This window comes from Chiloscyllium plagiosum, unplaced genomic scaffold, assembly GCF_037043375.1.
Source record: "Chiloscyllium plagiosum isolate Xiang-an unplaced genomic scaffold, Cpla_swu_hap1 HiC_scaffold_4, whole genome shotgun sequence".
NCBI lineage: Eukaryota > Metazoa > Chordata > Chondrichthyes > Orectolobiformes > Hemiscylliidae > Chiloscyllium > Chiloscyllium plagiosum.
Genome location: NW_028270142.1, coordinates 22,761,196 through 22,782,564, shown reverse-complemented (window position 1 = coordinate 22,782,564; position 21,369 = coordinate 22,761,196). Strand labels below are relative to the sequence as shown.

The 21,369-nt window shown below is 40.3% G+C and overlaps 1 long non-coding RNA gene across 1 annotated transcript in view; it reads right to left on the bottom strand.

Moving 5' to 3' along the window:
* Positions 1-13,478: 13,478 nt before the first annotated feature.
* The window catches only part of LOC148150094 (uncharacterized), a 33,744-nt gene continuing 25,853 nt past the window's right edge, over positions 13,479-21,369 (bottom strand). Inside the window, exon 3 of the long non-coding RNA XR_015756819.1 lies at positions 13,479-13,499. This is a non-coding gene — a long non-coding RNA (uncharacterized LOC148150094). The remainder of the gene's footprint in view (positions 13,500-21,369) is intronic.

The window sequence follows — 21,369 nt, the reverse complement described above, 5'->3', positions numbered from 1 at the left end:
CTGGCCTCACCTGCCCGAGGAACTGGAAGCAAACCTGAGATAACCACCCTGGATGTCGTGCTTTTCAGCCTTCTTCCTAGTTCTCTGAAGCCCCGCTGTAGTATGTTCCTCCTCTTCTTCCCAATATCATTTGTGCCGACATGTACCACCACCTCTGTCTGTGATGTCTTTAATCCTGGCACCAGGAAGGCAACACACTTGCCATCCCAATGATAAATCCAGTAAAACTCTGCTGAACTCCTTCCATTGTCTAGATTAGAATGGTGCTGGAAAAGCACAGCAGTTCAGGCAGCATCCGAGGAGCAGTAAAATCAACGTTTTGGGCAAAAGCCCTTCATCATCAGGGCTTTTGCCCAAAACGTTGATTTTACTGCTCCTCAGATGCTGCCTGAACTGCTGTGCTTTTCCAGCACCATTCCAATCTAGACTCTGGTTTCCAGCATCTGCAGTCATTGTTTTTACCTGAACTCCTTCCATTGCAAATATATTCTGTTTTTTTTTTGGTGCACAGCAGAAGTCTTGCCAAGGCTCTGTACAATTGTAACCATCATTTTAACTTCTGTATTCGGTCCTCTTGAGGTGAATGACAACAAATTGTTTGTCTTCCTAATTGCTTGCAATATCACTATCCTAGCTTCTAGTAACTCGTGAATGAGGACACCCAGATCCCTTTTAGACACCTGCATTTCCCAGCATCAATTAGTTAAATAGATGGCCTTTGTTTCCTCCCAAAGTGAATCACTTCACATTTCTTCATGTTATATTCCATCTGCCTTGCTCTAGCTCACTTACTTAGCCTCTCCAAGTCCTTTAGAAGCATAATGGCATTTTCCTCAGAATTTGTATTCTCACCCAGTTCAGCGGCACCATGAGCAAGTTTGGAAACAGTGCAATTGTCCCCACCTTCCAATTATTTGTATAGTATGTGAACAATTGTGCATTTAGCACTGACACTCATGGCACCTCATTTTTAACAGCCTGCCAACCTGAGAATACTCCATTTATTCCTACCCTCCGTTTTCTGTCTATTAACCAATTGTTCTATTATTGCCCTCAATCCCATGAATTCCAACTGTATTTACTAACCTCCTGAGTGTGATCTTCTCAAATATTTTCTGAAAATCCAAATACACTGAACCCACTGGGTCTCCATTAACTGTTGAAGGTCATTGTTTTCCCTTTTAAACTGATCTCAAAAGCTAAAATAATGTCTGTGAACAGAAAATTTCAAACTTTTAGTTCTCTAAGCCAAATGAGTTTCAATAGAAATTTTCAAGTTGTTTGAACTGAAGTGGTCAGAATTATGAAAGGTTCATGCCAGCAGACTTCAAATTGGGAATGACTGATAAAACTTTCTCTCTGACTCTCTCTTTGGGGGCAGGGTGATCGTTCAGTGGTTAGCACTGCTGCCTCACAGCACCAGGGACCTAGGTTCGATTCCAGTCTCAGGCAACTGTCTGTAGAGTTTGCACATTGTCCCGTGCCTGTGTGGGTTTCCTCCCACAGTCCAAAGATGTGCTGGTTAGGTGATTTGCCCATGCTAAATTGCCCATCGTGTTCAAGGATGTATTTGTTAGATGCATGAGTTGGGGTCAATGTAGGGGAATGGGTCTGGGTTGGATACTCTTCGGAGGGTTGTTGTGGACTTGTTGGGCTGAATGGCGTGTTTCCACACAGTAGGGATTCTAATTCAGTCCAAGGAAAAGAAACATGAGGAGTCAGTTCAATAAAAACTAACTTTCGAGTTGAGATCTAAGTATGTTTCTCTGGGGTTGCCTGTAAAATGAATAGGTTGAAATCTGTTTGTGTGAAGGCCTTTCTGTAATTTAAAGCTTCTTTTTCTCTTATTTTGTGTATTAAATGTATATTCTGTTGCTCAAGAACATCTATAACCTTAAGTGAATAGGTTAATTGATTAATCAGAATGGTAACCCAACTGCAAAATAAAAATCAAGCAGGTGTCATTTTGGGATTTGACTTGTCCAGTTTTAACACCAGCTGGGATCACAACACAATACCACAGGTGAAATACTAAAACTAAATTAAAGAAACATTCTGTCTGATGCTTCACAAATTAGAATTTGAATTAGCTTTATGAACATATGCACTGTACACTTCATGAGCACAGTGAAAGGTTTACAAGTCGCCACTTACAGTGCCATCTTAGGGACCAAAGTACTAATTCCTTACTACAGATTATTTTTTGTTTTCTTCTCTGAAATTTTTAAGCTCAGTATCTGTTTACATAGTTTCAACTCAATGTTTACAATTTTGCTAAACATTTCCACAGCCTTTTGTTTATTTTATCCAATGTCCCTGCTTTCCTGGAGTGGAGTGAAGTAAAACAAACCTACATCTGTAATCTGTTTATTTTATCACAATAAAGACATTTTTAGTGTTTTCAATGAATGTTGGACAAATTCAGTGAGTTTCCTGCACACTGGCATTCAGCAGACTGGTAACTCATTTAGACACCTCATTATGATAGTCTCACAACTCTCAACCACAAATTTCCATTAAAATAATTGTCTAAAAGCAGCACCCTACTGGACTAATGCCAGAGTGGAATGGGTAGGAAATATCAGTTTGTTTTCTAGTTCATGGAGCAAATGTGATTAGCCAATAACAAATATGCGATATATCCAGTTTAAACCAATTTTGCATAGATGAAATGTACAAGGATGTGGCTATGGTCCTAACTTATGCCTCTTTCCAACTTCCTTCTCGCCCTTATCCTGCATGATGGGAAATGAATACAGCAGATGATGTGAATGTGAATCTTCTGCTTTTCTTTCTGGTCCCCCTCCCTCAACTCACTTTCCCTTCTGCCTTTTGTTTACAGGATTTTAAGTACCACTACAGCACTCTGAAGGTTGAAAGAGGGACAGAGCATGTCCACATGAGAGATGAGGAAGGACCGTGACTTGATGTAAAACTTGTATCAAACAGCACTCATTTTAACACCACATGTACCCTGCAGAGTAGTACAGCATTGGTGACTGCACATATTAAACTATTGGATATGAGTGGACAACAATCAGCTAAGAAGAAAGAATGACTTGTATACCAGTTCCCTGGAGAGTTGGTTGCAGTTGAGTTCTGCCACATGGGTAGATACTTTGGTGTGGTGTTTAGGAGAAGGCAGATAGGTATGTACACCAAGGTGTGTCACAGTGCCTCCCAGCATTGTGAAGGAGTGTGGAAAAATCTAGTGCTACCTTTAAGTAGTGCTCTGTGCTGTCTTTCAATCTAGTGACCAACTGTTTCCATGTATTAGCTGGCCTGTCAGTAATGCAATGATGGATGGGTTTGGTAGACACCATCCAAAATCCGTGCTACAGCAGAAGCTGAGAGGTATGAGATCCCAAGTTTGCTTTCCATGCTGCCAGGGTGGAGCCACCTTAGCTCAGATTACCACCATCATGGCTCTGAATCATAGTGGGCAAAGGGATCTGCGGTCTGTCATGACAGGCCAGCAGTTTGTCCTCCAACTGATTCCTCAGATGCTTGTGGTGCTTCCTGTGGGATGGCAGTAGCTCCACTGTAATCAAAGTAACTTACTGGACTCAGGGTTACAGCATTTGTATTTATCCAACTGCTGCCCTGCCAGAGACCTTGCTGTAACCTCTTGCCTAACCGGTTTATTGCCCAAGTGGCATCTAAAGTCACAATGCTGAGTACCCATGGCCCAAAGCTGCTCAGTGATGTCCTGTCTCAATTAGAGTCACAGGGTCATAGAGATGTACAGCATGAAAACAGGCCCTTTGGTCCAACCCATCCATGCTGACCAGATATCCCAACCCAATCTAGACCCACCTGCCAGCACTCAGCCCATATCCCCCAAACCCTTCCTATTCATATACCCATCCAGAGGCCTCTTAAATGTTGCAATTCTACCAGCCTCCTCTGGCACTCATTCCATACACGTAACCACCCTCTGCATGAAAAAGTTGTCCCTTAGGTCTCTTTTATATATTTCCCCTCTCACCCTAAACCTATGCCCTCTAGTTCTGGACTCCCCCACCCCAGGGAAAAGACTTTGTCTATTTATCCTGTCCATGCCCCTCGTAATTCTTGGTAGAAAAAGATCAAAGGGTTAGGGGGGAGAAAGCAGGAACACGGGACTGAGTTGGACAGGTAATACTGACTTGAATTTTGTGCTGTTTTCTTTTATTGGTTCAGTTCGGAGTGAAATGCTGTTTTCCAGTTTTAAAACAGAAACTAATGGATATATGCAGTTGCACATAAATTTGCACTATCCTACAGCTCCTTTATGCAGACCATTCAGACTTCTCCCTCAGGAATTCATCTATTCAAGATGCAATCTGCAACAGTGACAGGTAGTGACGGAGGTGGCTGAGGAGCAGCAGGTGCCAGCAATGATGAACACCATTCCTTTGTATGTTTGGAAATGTAGCAGTGCAGGGGAACGTGATAGGATACACATTTCCTTCTATCTGTGGGAAAAGCACAAGGTTGAGTTGGACTGAAGGGTCTATTTCTGTGCTGCACATCTCTATGATTGACAATTCTGACATCAGTCACTGTGCATGTGTGTGTGTGTTTTGTTGCAGTCTAAAGTTAATTGATTTCGCAAAGGCTGAGCATGAAGGTAAGGTTGCCTGCCTGTGGAATTACTCGTCTTGCATTTTAAATTGGCTGAGAATGATCTTGCAGCAGATGTCCTAAATCCAAAACAGGCATCCTACAGAGTTAAAAGAAACTGAACAGTTGTCTCTTTCATGTGCAGTTAAGTGTGCCAAAACGTGCAGATATGGTTGGCAGCATTAGCACAGGTGATGAAAGTCTGGCTCTGGGACCTGCTGATCTCACTGATGTACATCCTTTCATCTTTTTCACCTTGGATCAGGATTTGGGGATGCTGTGAAATCAACCCACATCATTACCTTTACTTTGACTTGACAATCTCCGTGGGATTCCAATGTTTTCATGTTGAGGTTTTGTGGCTTACTGACTCTCCATAGCTACTTTTATGAGCCCTCTTGTTTTATCAACTGAAACAAAACTGAGGACTGCAAATGCTGGCAGTTTGAAATAGAAAGTGCTGCATGACCTCGCACGTCTGGCAGAAAGAACTGGAGTTTGAGTCTTGCATCCAGAAGCCTTTCATCCGAAATTTGCTGTTGTATTGATGGACAGTAATGCCTCAATAATAGAAATGTTACAGTCAGTAGTGCTCTATCTTTCCACAATGTCTGCTCCAGTCTCCAAGGTGAGTAGCAAAAATGACCACTACTGCCTACAGCTATGTAGATACCTACCTTGTGCCTGTGCAGATGGTATGGACAAGATGGCCACAGCCTTTGACTGTAGGCATCCACCTCTTTCATCCATTCTGAATCAGTAACAAAGTTGCAGTGGAGTGCCATGAAAGGGAGATTTAGTTGGCACCCGCAGTCAATGTGGAGAAATTCTGGTCCCAGGCGATGATGGAGGAAATGTTTTATGGTGCATACAAAGGAACGAGGCCTCTGGCTCCTTAACACTAACCTTTCAAAATCATCAAGAAGGAAATTCAGTGGAATCTGCTAAAGAAGGTGAAGAAACCAACCAGAGAGGATATGGTTATTGAAGAAGACCACAGCAATGAAATAATTGTTCAAAGTGTAAAACTCTGAGGCTGCAAAGAGACACAGTCCCACTGCCAGGCCTACTTTGAACAGCTATCATTTCCGATATATTCAAATCAAACAAATACACATACTGACTTCCATTTGACTTGAACACCTGTTAAATCTCTGTTCTCTCCCCTAATACAAGTGTCTAGTAGACACTTAACTCGGCCCCTTTCACTACCTAGTGAAGGTGTTTATATGATTCATAATTCTATTTTGAAAACTTTCTTGTAATAAAGTATGGGAATAAAATTTATTGGAGTTGGCCCCTCAGCAAGGGCATAACTTGGTCAGAGGGCGACGTGACACCCAGTTTATTCATAAAGTCAATTTCTGCTTATCAGTACAATAGTGCAATGAGGGAATCTCTGAGGAAAGTAGAATGATGTTGGTTAGCTGGCTTAATTTGGGTTTGTGGGGTGGTGGTGGGGGGGGGGGGGGGTGGTGGGGGGGGGGGGGGGTGCTGCCCCATTCCTGAGCAGTTTAATGACAAGAAAGCCTAAGGTAAAAGGAGGTAAGTTTTTAGGGGAGACATGCGGGAAAAATATTTCACACATGGTGATGGTGCCTGGAATGCACTGCCAATGGAAGTGGTGGAAGCAGGCACATTAGCAAAGTTTAAATGTGTATTAATAAACACATGACTGGGAGGTGAACAGATACTATGCATGGGCAATCAGTAGCAAGTCTCAATAAGGATGAAGAATCGGTGCAGGCTTGGTTGCCCAAATGGCCTGTTCCTGTACTGTATTGTCTGATCTATGATTGCTCAACCTTATTGGACATGATCCCACTCGGGTGTAATTTTATCAAACATTTCCAGTGCTTACGAACAGTTGCTTTACACCGTCCTATGTTATGTTCCAAGTTGCGTATAAATCGACTTGCAAATGGACCCCAGAAAGGAATTCCTTTGAAACACAGATTTTTCTAAAGTGTATAACCAGCAATCTTATTCAATTATTGAGACTCAGAACAAAACTGGGCTGCCCTGGCAGAGAATTGACGTCTCAGGCATAAGCCCTCTTTCCTGATGAAGGGCTTAAGCCCAAAACGTGGATTCTCCTGGTTTTTCCAGCACCGCACTCTCGACTCTGATCTCCACCATCAGCAGTCCTCACTTTCTCCTTCCCTAGCAGAGAGCCAACATAAAGAGAATAGCCTAAAGGAACACCTGTGCTGTAACCATTCAATTATGAATTAGACTTATCATGAAAGATTAAAGAAACCTTTTCAGAAAAGCTTTATGTGGTATCCTGATGGAGGTGTTTAAAGTGATTGATTAGATAGGTCAGGCATATAAAAGGTGTGGCTGAGAAGAGTAATGGATATAATGGTGGTTATAAAAGGTCATTCTGATATAACACAGCCACTAGGTGGAGTGTTTAGCCATTTAGATATTTGGAGGCAGTTCAGGCAGGCAGCATCTGGGGGCAGTCTGGTACATCCCCCTCATGGACGTTCACCTGTCTTACTTCTTGTTAGCAATTGTCATGTTAATGCAAGCTGTATATATTTACTGAAGTGGAACAAAGCTAGTTACCTAAGGTAGACAAATTTGTGGTTTCTGTAGCGATTGTAATGAGGTCAGCCAGGTAGATGACATAGAATGCGAGTTCTCTGATTGAGGCTGTTAATCTGGTCCAGTCAAGCAGCCCTGGCTGACTTATCAAAAGAGGAGTGCTGCCTGCCCCTCTTCCGTGGTTACATCAGAGCCCGGGTGTCTCTGGAGAAGGAGCACGCGGTGTCCACCAACACCCTGGAGTTGTTCACGGAGAGATGGGTGCCGCAGGGAGTGGAGTGCATTATTTCCCCCTCCAACTCTATTTTTATTTAATCCCTGCCCTCCTCTTCACTGTTTGATCACACAGCATTGCCTTTTGTGAAGGGCACTGCTTGTCACTGGCCACTTGGGTGTTTCCTTTCTTCCTGGTGATGGAAACTGAATAAAGATTTGTGCACCTTGTGTCTTTCACTGTGTCTCACACCTGCACACACACACCATGGGTGCTGGGGGAAAAAAATAAGCACTACTGCAGTTAGGCGGGAGTGTGGGGGGTTTAAAAAAAAAGGAGTGTCAGAGGTTCTGTTCACTCTGAGGAAAAAAAAGAAAAAAAAATGAAAAGAGGAGTGCCAGAGATTCGGACACTCTGAGAGATGACTCTGAAGAGTCAAGAACTCTTCACATGCGGAATATTATGTAGCTGTCACCATTGTTAACAGCTAACACGAGAATGCAACATTTTTTAAAAAAAAGGTTTTGTGATTTACACATGAAAGAAGTGAAACTATCACTGTATTCTAACAGATGAAAGGCTTAACAGACAATCAATTTTTCAATGTATAATTTCAGTTACATCACACTGTAAATTTTTGCTATAAATTCTGTGTGTTAGGATTGAGCCCTCCACTACCACCTGATGAAGGAGCGTCGCTCCGAAAGCTACTGTGCTTCCAATTAAACCTGTTGGACTATAACCTGGTGTTGTGCGGTTTTTAACTATGGAAATAAATGGTAACTTGGTGACAGGATACTAGCCTCTGCAGAGTTTTTCACATCCTTCATGGCAAAATACCAAGAAGGTTGCTAGATTAACGTAAGCATTAATGGAAATATGCCACCTAATTTATGTAAGCATCACACATCAAATGAACAAGAGGTTATAAATATAAGTTAGCCACTGATAGATTCAGTAGAGAATTCAGCAGAACCCTCTCTATCCGGAGTATTTGAATGTGGTACTTGCTACTACAAACAGTGGCTGAGATAATCTTGTCATGTTGTCACAACCACTCTCATCAGTGTTCCATGCAAGATTTAAGAGTTGAAAACCTCATTGGGGTGCTTGGCTGTGGAGGTAAAGGGAAATCTCGGGGATCTTTCATCAATTGGGTTCTCTCTCTGCAGCCACAGTTGACAGAATTTGTTCGGCTGCATTCCTGTTATTGTAGAAGAGCTTTGCACCATCAGACATCTATCCTGAGGCTATTGAGACACAACCAATTTGCCCATATCTCACTTGCTCTTGGTAGGAGGAATTCCTCTGGATCTTTAGACAAGTCTTGCTGCCTTTTATCAATGTGTTAGCTGACCCAGAATGATGGCAGCAACAAGAGTAAAAGTATGAGGCATGAGAAGTGATGATTATAGATGTGCTTACAGGGTGAGCTGCTCGTTTTGAAAAAATGTAACAAGCCAATCTCTTATTATCACCACCTTCACTTTGGACAGTAAAGGTTAGCTTTGCCAGCAATATTAGATTCCATAAATCAGCAAACGAAGTAAGACAAAAAGGAATAATGCATATCATCAAAACAAATAATTAAGAAAACACTGCTTTAAAAGAAAAAAATATGGTAGGAAGCAAAGAGCTGACAAACTCCAGGCAGTTGTTAGAACTCTATTAAGGCATTATTTTTCTACTGAGCCCTTTGAAACTATTTACAAGGAGCAAAATGCAATCACAGTGAAAAAGTCAAGTATTGCACCAGGGACTACTTCATATATATTTTCACATAAATTCTCAGGTTGTAATGAGGCTGTTACACAAAATGTGCAAGAGCACACACAAGCAGAAATGCTTCAAAGCCTGAAAATCTTGGGAGGTGAGGTTCTTGTGTAAAATAGACATGAGGTTTACTCTCTGAATTTGCTGGATGCAATTGAAATGTGTTAATTAGCAAGTAATAGCCAAAACAAAACCAGAAGTATAGGCTGCTCTTCTGAGTTAAGGATTTTCTGGTTGAAAATGTTGAGTGAAAAAAGGCAAATGGGATCTAAAGTGTGTCATCAGCATACTAAGGAATGATTTTCGCAACCACACTTAGTCAGAATAATGTGGCTGCAGAGTTCAAATTAATTCAAATTCATTGGAGTCCAATGTTTTAACTAAATATTTTTTGTGAAGTCATTTAGGACTTCCATTAAGACATGGACATGCTGCTATCATCAGGATCTCAATAGCATTTTAACTAGAGTGAAAATTAGATAACTGAGAACTGTTTTGTTTCCTGTCACCTACTCTGCCAAAAGAATCAATTGTAAGCTAAGTGTTGAGGTGATCCTTTGTGGGAAGGATAGTCTGTTTCTGCCATACATGGTTCTTTCCCCATCAAGTGGGGGACTCGACTATGTCTCCAACTGCAATCAGCCTAACTGGACTCTGGCTCACCCAATATTTGTGGATAGCTATTTATTTTATAGCAGTTCAGCTCAAGATCTCAAAACGCTAACAGTAGGGTATTCTGAGGGATGGTTTAAGGTTCACCATCTCCCATACCTGCCTGGAACTCCACTGCTTGTTACAATCCCCCCACTGTATCTAGAAGTGGTCATTAGCATCTGAGTCTATGGTGACAGCAGTAATTGTTACCTGGTGTCACAGAGATAGCGTTTAAACCTATTGTTGCGTAACCTGAAGGAAACATCTATCAATGAACTTCATTTTCTTCTGGGCATTTTTCTTTTAATACTGAAAGATAATAGATTGCAAGCTGTGTTGTTGACAGTTGATCCTGCATAAGACTTTTAAAGAACGCTCAGCCTGTTTTCAACATAATTATTTAACTGATCAACAACTTAGTGCCAAATGCAACTAGCTGGCTGCTGTTCTCAAATGTATGCAATGCAGGTCATATTCTCAGTCTGACAGCCCGAGGACAATGAAGACTGAGACTGTTTTGTGCCTGAGGGTAACGGAGAAATAATTCACTCCAGAAATGACACTTCCATTTCTCATTGCTTTACAACATGAACATTTCAATCTCAGGCAAGGGACTAGATGCATCATCAAATAGATGGGAACACTGAAATATCATGACTGTCATTCCAATATTTTTATTGTGATGGAACAAAATTAATTGATTATACCTTTCCCATGAAAAGATTAGTATTCTTAAATCGCATTGACAGCAATGCTAAATATTTCATCTACCACAAAGACAATAGTTCTGAGTTAAAGTTAAAAAGAAGTTTTCTGTCTGAGTGGAAGAAACATGGTAGGTGTCTTGTCCTTCATTGCACATTGTTAGATCAAATAGAGTTGAAGAACTTTTTATGCTACCTTTTAAATCTCCAGCAGTCTAAAAAATTATGAATGATATTCTGCACAGAACACTGATTAAATATTAAACACATTGCTTTAAAATACTTAATTTAAAATGATTAATTTGCATCCACTATTAACTTAAAGAAACATATTCTTAGACCATTTCTACAAAGAATTTGATTGGACTGATTAAATCTGAGTAGGTTGTTCTGTTAGAACGTGCATTTTGTCAACGCGAATTCCCTGGAACATGATTGATGAATTAATGACACTGTTTCTGAAGTGCAGGTTTTCAAAATGTGTGTTGGCCGTAATGTGATTATATCGCCAACACTTTAAGCGCTGTTTCTAAAGCATAATTTTTCTATAACGTGGGGTTGCATAAGAACACAGCCATAAAAGAACTGACTGTGCAGATTACAGCAGATCAAATGATCATAGGAGGAAGCCCTAAATAGGATAAAGCTGTCACCAATGAGTTTAGGAAATTTCAAGTCCGTTTCTATTGAGTTTGGACCTGTATGCAGCTGATTTAATACAGCATCTTATTCATAATTTCTCTTGTAAGGAATGCTGCAGATATTAGGGATAGAAATGTTACATTGGTGCAGTAAGTGGTTAAAGTGAATGCAGCCATGTTTAGTAGCTGCATTCAGAGTTTTTGATCTATTTATACTAAATGCTAACCTCTGTCTGGGTGTTATTTCACCGTCTCTCTCTCTCTCTCTCTCTCTTTCTGTCTTGGTCTCTGTCTGTCTGTCTCTGTCTGTCTGCATGTCTCTGTCTGTCTGTTTCTGGCTGTCTGTCTCAGTGTGTATGAGTGTGTCTTTGTCTTTTTTAAAAAATTTTTATGGGATGTGGGGCATTGCTTGGTTGGCCAGCATTTATTGCTTGTTCCAGATGCCTTTAAGAAGCTGCTCCCTTGAACCCACTTTGTGCAGTAAGGAGAGCCACAATTCATTAGTGAAGGAATTCTTGAATTTTGACCCAGTGATGGTGAAGGAACAGTGATATATTTCCAGCTCAGGATGGTGACTGGCCTGGAGGGGGACTTGCAGGTGCTGGTGGACCCTTTAACTTCCGCACTTGTCCCTCTGAATGGAAGTGGTCAAGGATTTGGAGGGTGATGTTTATGGATCTTTGGCAAATCTTTGTAGTGCATCTTGTAGACAGTACATCTTGGCTGTTCCAGAGTGGATGTGTTCTCAATAAAGTGGGCTGCATTGTCCTGGACAGTGATAAGGTTCTTGAGTGTTGTTGGAGCTGCACTCAACCAGGTAAGTGGAGAGTATTCCATCCTGCTCCTAACTTGTGCCTTGTAGATGGTGGTTAGACTTTGGGGAGTTAAGAGATCAGTTATTCACTGTAGTACAACTAACCTCCTGATCTGCTCTTGTAGCCACCATGTTTATGTAGCAAGTCCAATTGACTCCTGGTCAATGGTAAGCCCAAGGATGTTGATAGTGGGGGAAACGATGATGTTAAAATCATGGAATATCAAAATGCAGTGGTTTGATTGTCTCTTATTAGAGATGGTCATTGCCTGGCATTTGTATGGCATTAATGTTACGTGCCACCCGGTGCATATCATCAATATTATTGCTGGAATGTTTTCAGGCCCCATAACCTTTGCAGTATCCTGCATTTTCAATCATTTCTTGATATCATGTGGATATTAAATTGGCTGAAGATTGGTATCTGTAATGTTTGGGACCATTGGAGTAGGCTGAGATCTCTCTTTGCCTCCCTCTCTTTGTTTCTTTCTCCCTTATTCTCTTTATCTCTCATTCCCTCTATATCTCCCTTTCTTTTCTTCTTTCTCTTTTCTCTCTTTTTCTGTATCTTTTTTCTCATTCTCTTTCTTCTCTCTTCTCTCTCATTACTTTGTGTCTCTTTTTCTGTCCAGCTCGCATTCTCTCTTTGTCTCTTTTCTCTTTTTCCTTTTTGTTTTCTCTCTCTTTCTCTTTCTTGCACTTTTTTCTCTCCCCTTTTTCTCTCTTTGTCTCTTTTTTCTTTTTCTCCCCCTTTTCTCTGTCTCTCACTTCTCTCTCTTTTTTGCTCTCCCTCTTTCCCCTCTATCATTTCTCTTTCTCTCCTTTTATTCCTTCTTCCCTCTCTACCTTTCTCTCTCTCTATCTTTCTCTCTCTTTCTACCTTTCTCTCTCTACCTTTTCTCTCTCTGGTTCTGGCGCTCTCACTCTCATTACAAAAGGAAGTATGTCATCACCCCTGAGATACTGTCACTGTAGCATTCCAAGAAGATTACATGGAGACCCTGGCTTACACATCTAAGTCACTGGGGTCAGACTGAAATGATAGAAATCTGTTTGCTTTATTATATTTTATTGAATAACTGAAAAGAATTTAAAGTCCTTGATAATTCCCTTGAAGTTGAGAAGAAATTCATTTTCTCAGTATGGATTCATTTGAACAATACTTATGATAATGCTGAGATTAATGTCGTGTATGTGTTCAATCTAATATGAAGTTTTTGAATCAATGAAGAGATAAGCCAAGGCATTCTGGTGTATAAAGTGTTAACTTCGGAAAGGGATGTTCCAGAGGAGTGCATTAAGCAGTGCCTAATTTCATGATGTCATGGGAATTGGGCTATACTGAGGCTCTGGATCTTGAAGGTTGCCCTCCTACCCAGTTCTCCATCAGTCTTAGAAACCTAAGGTGCCAATCTAACTTGTGCCTGATTACTATCAATCAGTAAATTGCTTCTTGTGTAAGACAGGAGCCTCTTCTCATTAGATACCCAAGTAGTTTTCTGTTGGCACAGCGGACCAAATGAGCCTTGTCAATCTCAAACCTAAAAAAGAGAATGGTAGTAGTAAATCAATATCGTTGAAATGTAGAAAATAGTATAGAGACCATGCTATTCACCCATTTTGAGTCTGCTCCACCATTTAATGTGATCATGGCTGAGAATCCAACATGGGACCTTGTTCCTGCTTTCGCCCCATATTAGAGCATAAAACATGGAAACATACAGCGTTGTGCCAAGGTTTGCTCCTAATGTAAGATATAGTAACTTAACCTACGCATCCCTCAACTTACTGTTATCCATGTGCATGTCTAGCAGTCACTTAAATATCCCCAATGACTCTGCTTCCACCACCACAGCTGGCAACACATTTCATGCATTCACAACTCTCTGCATAAAGAACCTACCTTTGATGTCTCCTTTATACCTTCCTCCTAATATCTTCCAACTATGACTTCTCGTACCAGTCAATCCTGCCCTGGGGAAAAGCCTCTGGCTATTGACTCTGTCTATTCCACTCATTATTTTGTACATCTCAATCAGGTCTCCTCTCTTCCTCCTTCTCTCCAGAGAGAAAAGTCCGAGCCTATTCAACCTTTCTTCATAAGGCAAGCCCTCTAGTCCAGGCAGCATCCTGGTAAACCTTCTTTGCACCCTCTCCAAAGTCTCTGTATCTTTCCTATAGTAGGGCAATCAGAACTGGACACAATATTCCAAGTGTGGTCTCACCAGGGACTTGTAGAGCTGCAGCAAAACTTCGCAGCTCTTAAACTCAATCCCCCTGTTAATGAAAGCCAAAACACCATATGCTTTCTTAATAACTCTATCCACTTGGGTGACAACTTTGAGGGATCTATGTACTTGCACACCCAGATCCCTCTGTTCCTCCACACTACCAAGAATCCTTCCTTTAATCCTATATTCAGCATTCGAGTTCGACCTTCCAAAATGCAGTCTGTGGATGAGATGCGTTGGAGGGCATTTTTAACCATTTCGGAAGGGAAATTGCAGTCTCTAAAGAAGGAGGCCATCTGATGTGTTCTGTGGTGGGATTGGTCCTCCTTGGGAACAGATACGGCGGAGGCGGAGGAATTGGGAATACGGGATGGCATTTTTGCAGGAGGTAGGGTGGGAGTCGGTGGGTTTGTAAAAAAATATCGGTGTCAAGTTGATCGTCATTAATGGAGATGGAGAGGTCCAGGAAGGGGAGGGAGGTGTCAGAGATGGTCCAGGTAAATTTAAGGTCAGGGTGGAATGTGTTGGTGAAGTTGATGAATTGCCAACCTCCTCGCGGGAGCACGAGATGGTGCCAATACAGTCATCAATGTAATGGAGGAAGAGGTGGGGAGTGGTGCCAGTGTAATTATGGAAGATGGACTGTTCTGCGTAGCCAACAAAGAGACAGGCATAGCTGGGGCCCATAGGTGTGCCCATGGCTAACCCTTTGGTCTGGAGAAAGTGGGAGGATTCGAAGAAGAAATTGTTAAGGGTGAGGACCAGTTCGGCCAGACGCATGAGAGTGCCGGTGGAAGGGTACTGTTGGGGATGTCGGAAGAGGAAGAGGTGGTAGAGGCGAGTACGATAGCATCATTTAAGATGTATCTAGATAGATACATGAATGGGCAGGGAGCAGAGGGATACAGATCCTTAGAAAATAGGCAACAGGTTTAGATAGATGATCTTGATCTGTGCAAGATTGGAGGACTGAAGGGCCTGTTCCTGTGCTGTAATTGTTCATTGTTTTTTGACGGAGAATAAAGAGGGGTATCACTTGGATGCTAGCAATGTGGAACATGGAACTGTCCATAATGGGAAATTAATTTGAATTATTCTATAAAAAGCAAACACCACAAACCTACCCCTGATTAAATTTGCAAGATTTGATACTCAATGTACTCAGCCTTCATATAGAGTAAGGTACTATAGTAACTAATTTATTGTCAGAATGTTTTTTCAGAGTAAATCCTATTTCAAAATCATTTCCCTCAGTTAACTTTAAGTGAGTTAAGGGGAAAAAAAGCATTTATGTTTTGCAAATAGTTTGCCTTTTAAGAAGAATCTGCACATAATGAATGATATATAGAATGTAAATCTATGTAGTTAACTTTATATTATGATCAGCTTGCAAAGAGCCAAAATGGGGATCATATAATTGCACACTGTCGTCAAAAATGAGCTGCAAGTTCAGTCTCCTGTTTCAAGTAACCATCCAGGGAGTCAAACAAATGGTGTGCAATGTGTCATGAAAAGGGACTCCATGTGTGTTCTGTAGTAAAGGTAAACTCTCAAATCATGATCAAAGGTCATGACATGTCAGAAAATTAGGCCAATACATTATTGTAAATAGATGCAATGTCATGGAACTGACTGCATTTAATTTTCATCAACTGCACAGGCACACTGCTCTCCCTGCAGATGACTTAATGCTATAATAGGATCTGCAGTTGGAAAAGACACATTACATCAGGAGGACACAGAGCAAGTCCTGATTGTTATTCACTAAGATTGTGTGTAGGGAAGTGACACTGTGATAGCAATACAGTTAATAACTTCCATCTGATGAAGTGCATTTGTATCACTGCTTTTTCTAGAATACTTTGTCAATGGAAACTTGTTAAGAATCAGAAACAAATGTTTCTTTTGAATCAAGATGCATGGGTTAATAACTTTGAGATAAAGCATCACTGTGCGTGCCTTGTAATTACATCTTACAGTAGAGTCGGTTCTGTTTTCACACGTGTTTCTTCAACACGAATTGGCTGTAACACGATCAAAGAATTTAGACCACTATTTGTAGCACATAAACTTTCCTTACCTGTGTTGGCTATAAGACGGTTATGGTCCCATTGGTTTATATGGTTCTGCTATTACACAATTTTCTTTTATAATGAGGGATCATGTGGGAATGGAACTACCACATCATATCAGAACAGGCTTAACATAAAATATAATTTCTATAAATAGATTCATTACTGATGTAAATTTTCTCTAATTGCTAGCCTTTACTCTCAAAATAATCTGAACTAGCTATTTTACATGAGAGTTTTGACAGCATTAACCCATTGTCTAGAGGAGGCTACTGATTATTAGTAAGGGATGGGAACATGCACTGACCTTCTACCCAGTCATGCGGCACTGAACTAAAATAGAATGAATCTCCACCACCTTAAACTAATTCTAGAGTTTGAACTGCAACTTTATGGTTGTTGCACATTAATACAGCAGGTCACTGAGATTGCAGTGCATTGTACATATTTGTATAATACTAATGCAAAACATTCTACGTGTTTTGAATTTTAGTTGGCAAATATTTTATTGCAAATTAATGAAGTATAAGATCATGTAATATGAGGATCAAATATAGTTTTTAACATCGGTATTTGACTATTACATTTTGGCAGAGGATGGAGGTAAAGCTGCCATTCACCACATTGATCAATGTTACTATGGAAACAGGGCTACACTGGGAGGTTCAATTGCAGTCATTTTGGAGTAAAAACCTAACTGTAATGAAGGAAATGCTCTTGCAAATAGCTGCTCTCAGGACTAATGTCAGATGGATGAAACATTCGCAACAATTTTAATAGTTTATAATACAAACTGAATACACATATTCAAAGTAAGATCAAGATTGATTTTCATCTGATGCAAAGTTGAACATTGGAGAATAGAAACTATTGCGGATTAATTTATCTGGTATTTAATATGCATTCCAATACAGAAGGACATCAGCCATTACAGAATGCAAGAACATACTGCAATACTTTGTAACAAAATAACATACTACAGGTTTCCCCCCACTTTTCGAACGTTCGCTTTATGCCAATTCACTTTTACGAAAACCTACATTAGTACCTGTTTTCGCTAACCAAAAGAGGATTTTTGCTTTTACAAAAAAGTGTGTGCAGTGAGATTGGCACCGCCAAGCACCTTCCCCAGAAGTATTCATAGATGACCCTCTTCCTCTCTCTCCTACACCCCAGTCTCCTGTATCTCCCACCAACCTAACATCCAACGACTCAGTCTAACATACCATCATCACCCCCACCACCTCTCAGCCTTCCAGTGTGCTCGTTGCCTTCCCAATTCTGGTGAGCGACACTACACTGTACATACATTATTGCTACTTTATCTCGGCTGTGTATTTATCATATATATCATATATAGCTTTTGCTATATGTTAGTGTTATTTTAGGTCTTCTGTGTGATTTGGTATGATTTGGTAGGTTACTTTTTGGGTCTGGGAATTTTCAAAAATTTTTCCCATATAAATTAACGGTAATTGCTTTTTCAATTTACACCATTTCCATTTACAAAAGGTTTCATAAGAATGCTCTACTTTCGGAAAACGGGAGACACCTGTACTGTGAAAGATTATGACGATCATTACAGTTGTTTAAATTACATGTGTATAGATTGAATTATGGTATTTGTCTGGAATTGAAAAGCAATTTTACTTGCCAGTTCCAATATCATGAAAACCATATAGAATATAATACGTTATCAAGATTTATACTCTGAAGGTAAAAGGTCCTTGCATATCTTATCTTAAAATTGGGTCTCCATTTGTAACCAAAGAGAAGTCTATGACCAAAGCAACGTGACAGGCACTGATTAGTATTTTTTTCCCTTCAAATAGCTTAAATTGTTCAGCAGTTTTATGTCTTCCACTTGTAAGTTTAAAATCAATTTTAAAGCAGGGAATGTCACTTTGAAAGGCAAGTTAAATAGCTTCTGAAAATGTTACAAAGCTTACTATTGCCCCCTGCAGCTTATTGGAATAAACTTTCTCAAAAATGTCAGATTAGACTGCATTGTTTCAAGAACAATAACTTATTCTCCTTGAATAATTGTTTAATTTAGTCGTGTACAAGTTAATGGAGAGTAAAATCAGACAGGATGTAAAAGAAACAGTTGAGTTGATTCAGTCAGTTTTCTGTCCGGCATGTCAGTTAAAATAACAGTCATGATTTAGAACTACAAGATTTTATTTTCTTTGTTTCTTGACATGAGAATCACTGGCAGAACAAATATTTATTACCCATCCTTGATTGCCTAGTTAAGAGTCAACTACTTTGGTGTGGGGCTGGAGTCACGCATAGACCAGACCAAATAAGGAAAGCAGATTTCATTCCCAAAAGGGCAATAGTGAACTAGATACCTTTTTAAAAATGGTAATGACCATTCCACAGTTACCATTATTGAGATTAGCTTAATAATTCTACCTTTATTAATTATAATCTAATTCACTAGCTACTCGTTATATTTGAAGCCATGTCCCCAGTGTATTATGTTACGCAGAGTTACAATTTCAGTGCACCACCATCTTGCTCCATTTTATGGGCTTATCAAAAGTTGCTGATGGTCATTCACCCCTTGGTTGTTGGCAACTGAATGTATATTTTAGAGGGTTTTTTTAATCTTGCTTATTATGTTGTAATGATTACTAATAGAAATGAAACAAGCTTTTTGGGAAGAGTGAGACAAGAAAATACACGTTTATTCATACAACACCTGGAATGCAAACACAAACAAACACAGAAGAAAACATGAGTTTTATGTAGGCACTTGCATTCTTAATAAAATAGGAAGAAAACAATTGACGCTTTTAAGTTCATCCTTTAAGATTAATTCATTGCAGGCTTGGATGTGGTTCAAGCTCATGGCTCCTTGATGATGAATGGAAATTGGAAGTCTCTGCAATTTCAGATGAAGGTGTGTTTGAACTTCTGTAGAAAGAGAGGTATTTTTGCAGGTGGGAACAAATTAACCCAACTGTCAGCCTCTATTATCTCGTTATTTAGTGGGGGCTCTGTCGTGTTCCTGGTGGAATTGCCCCTATCCAATCCCATTGGCTTCCAGACTGACTTGTCTCTGATTGGTTCTTGGAGTAATCAGATTTGTTATAAAGTCATACAGATGTACAGCACAGAAACAGATCTTTCAGTCCAACTCCTCCAGTCTAACAAGTATCCCAATCTCATCTAGTCCCACCTACCAGCACCTGGCCCATATCCCTCCAAATCTTTCCTGTTCATATATCCATCCAGATGCCTTTTAAATGCTGCAATCATACTAGCCTCCACCACTTCCTCTAGCAGCTCAATCCATATATGTACCACCCTCTGTATGAAAAAGTTGCCCCTTAGGTCTCTTTTATATCTTTCCCCTCTCACCCTAAATCTATGCCCTCTCGATCTACACTCCCCCACTCCTGAGAAGAGACTTCGTATATTTACCCTATCCATTGCCCCTCAAGATTTTATAAACCTCTAAAAGGTCACCCCTCAGCCTCCGATGCTCCAGGGAAAACAGCCCCAGCCTATTCAACCTGTCCCTTTAGCACAAATCCTCCAACCCTGATAACAAGCTTGTAAATCTTTTCTAAACCCTTTCAAGTTTCACAACATCCTTCCGATAGGAAGGAGACCAGAAGTGTATGCAATATTCCAACAGTGACCTAACCAATGTCCTGTACAGCCGCAACATGACCTCCCAACTCCTGTACTCAATACTCTGACCAATAAAGGAAAGCATACCAAATGTCATCTTCACTATCCTGTCTACCTGCGATTCCACTTTCAAGAAGCTATGAAACTGTACTCCAAGGTCTCTTTGTTCCTAGGACCTTACCATTAAGTGTATAACTCCTGCTAAGATTTGCTTTCCCAAAATGCAGCACCTCGCATTTATCTAAATTAAACTCTAACTGCCACTTCTCAGCCCATTGGCCCATCTGATCAAGATCTGAGATAACCTTCTTCGTTGTCCACTATACGTCTTATTTTGGTGTCAAACTTCAAACTTACTAACTATATCTCTTATGCTCGCATCCAAATCATTTATATAAATGATGAAAAGTAGTGGACCCAGCATGGATCCTTGTCGCAATCCACTGGTCATAGGCTTCCAGTCTGAAAAACAACCCTCCATCACCACCCTCTGTCTTCTACCTTTGAGCCAGTTCTGTATCCAGATGGCTAGTTCTCCCTGTATCTGAAGTCTGTTTTGATGATCTGATTTCTAGAGCCTACGCAAGTGATTCAAAGTTAGAAGTCATTGCTACACAATGATTTTTGGATAATAACTGTTCACACTTGCCAATAACCTGCTTTCTCCACAGCTGTTCTTAGGTTCTGAGCTCACACGCACTGATTGGAAGGGGTTGAGGGAGAGGGGAGGTGGGCACATAGTATGATGTGGGGAAGACACTGTTGAATTTGAGTTTCAGTTAATTACTGGATAACAGACGCTGTTAATTTATTAGTGATTGCACATGCAGCATGTCCATTTGAGGTAGAGGTCTCACTGTTGTTTACATTTTAAGACGTTTTCAAAGACCTGAGTTAATTTATAATCTGAGCAGACATCAAAAAAGGTTACTTCAACTTCTGGGGCACTTCACAGCCACTTTTCATTAGAAAACGTCACTTTCAGGAGTTCTCGGTGTAAAGTCTGTCTCTTAGAAATTCGGGATTTAATGTTGTGTTATCCGAACGAAACCAACCACTGTCAGCTGATGGTCGGAGTATTGATTTTGTTAGAAAAGATGATAATAATTCTATATCAACCACATTCCACAATCACATTTAGATTCCCGGGCAGCTTTTCTATTGTGTTGTGATACTTGTTTAATGATAAAACGTTGTCTATATCTTGTTCATCTTGAATACTGCAATGGTGTATTTAAAATAGACCTGAGAAAGAATCTTGGTTTAAGATCTAATTTGAAGCATAAAATTGTCAATAGCTCAATATTCTCCAGATATATCAGTCCTGATTTATTTTTCTCAAATGACCAAGTTTTGTTATTTGTATTATTCCTATCATGTACGTATCAGTGGCAAGGCCAGTATTATTAAGCTGATGTTAAACCTTGTGCCACTGTGTACGACACATGTTTTGTACACACACA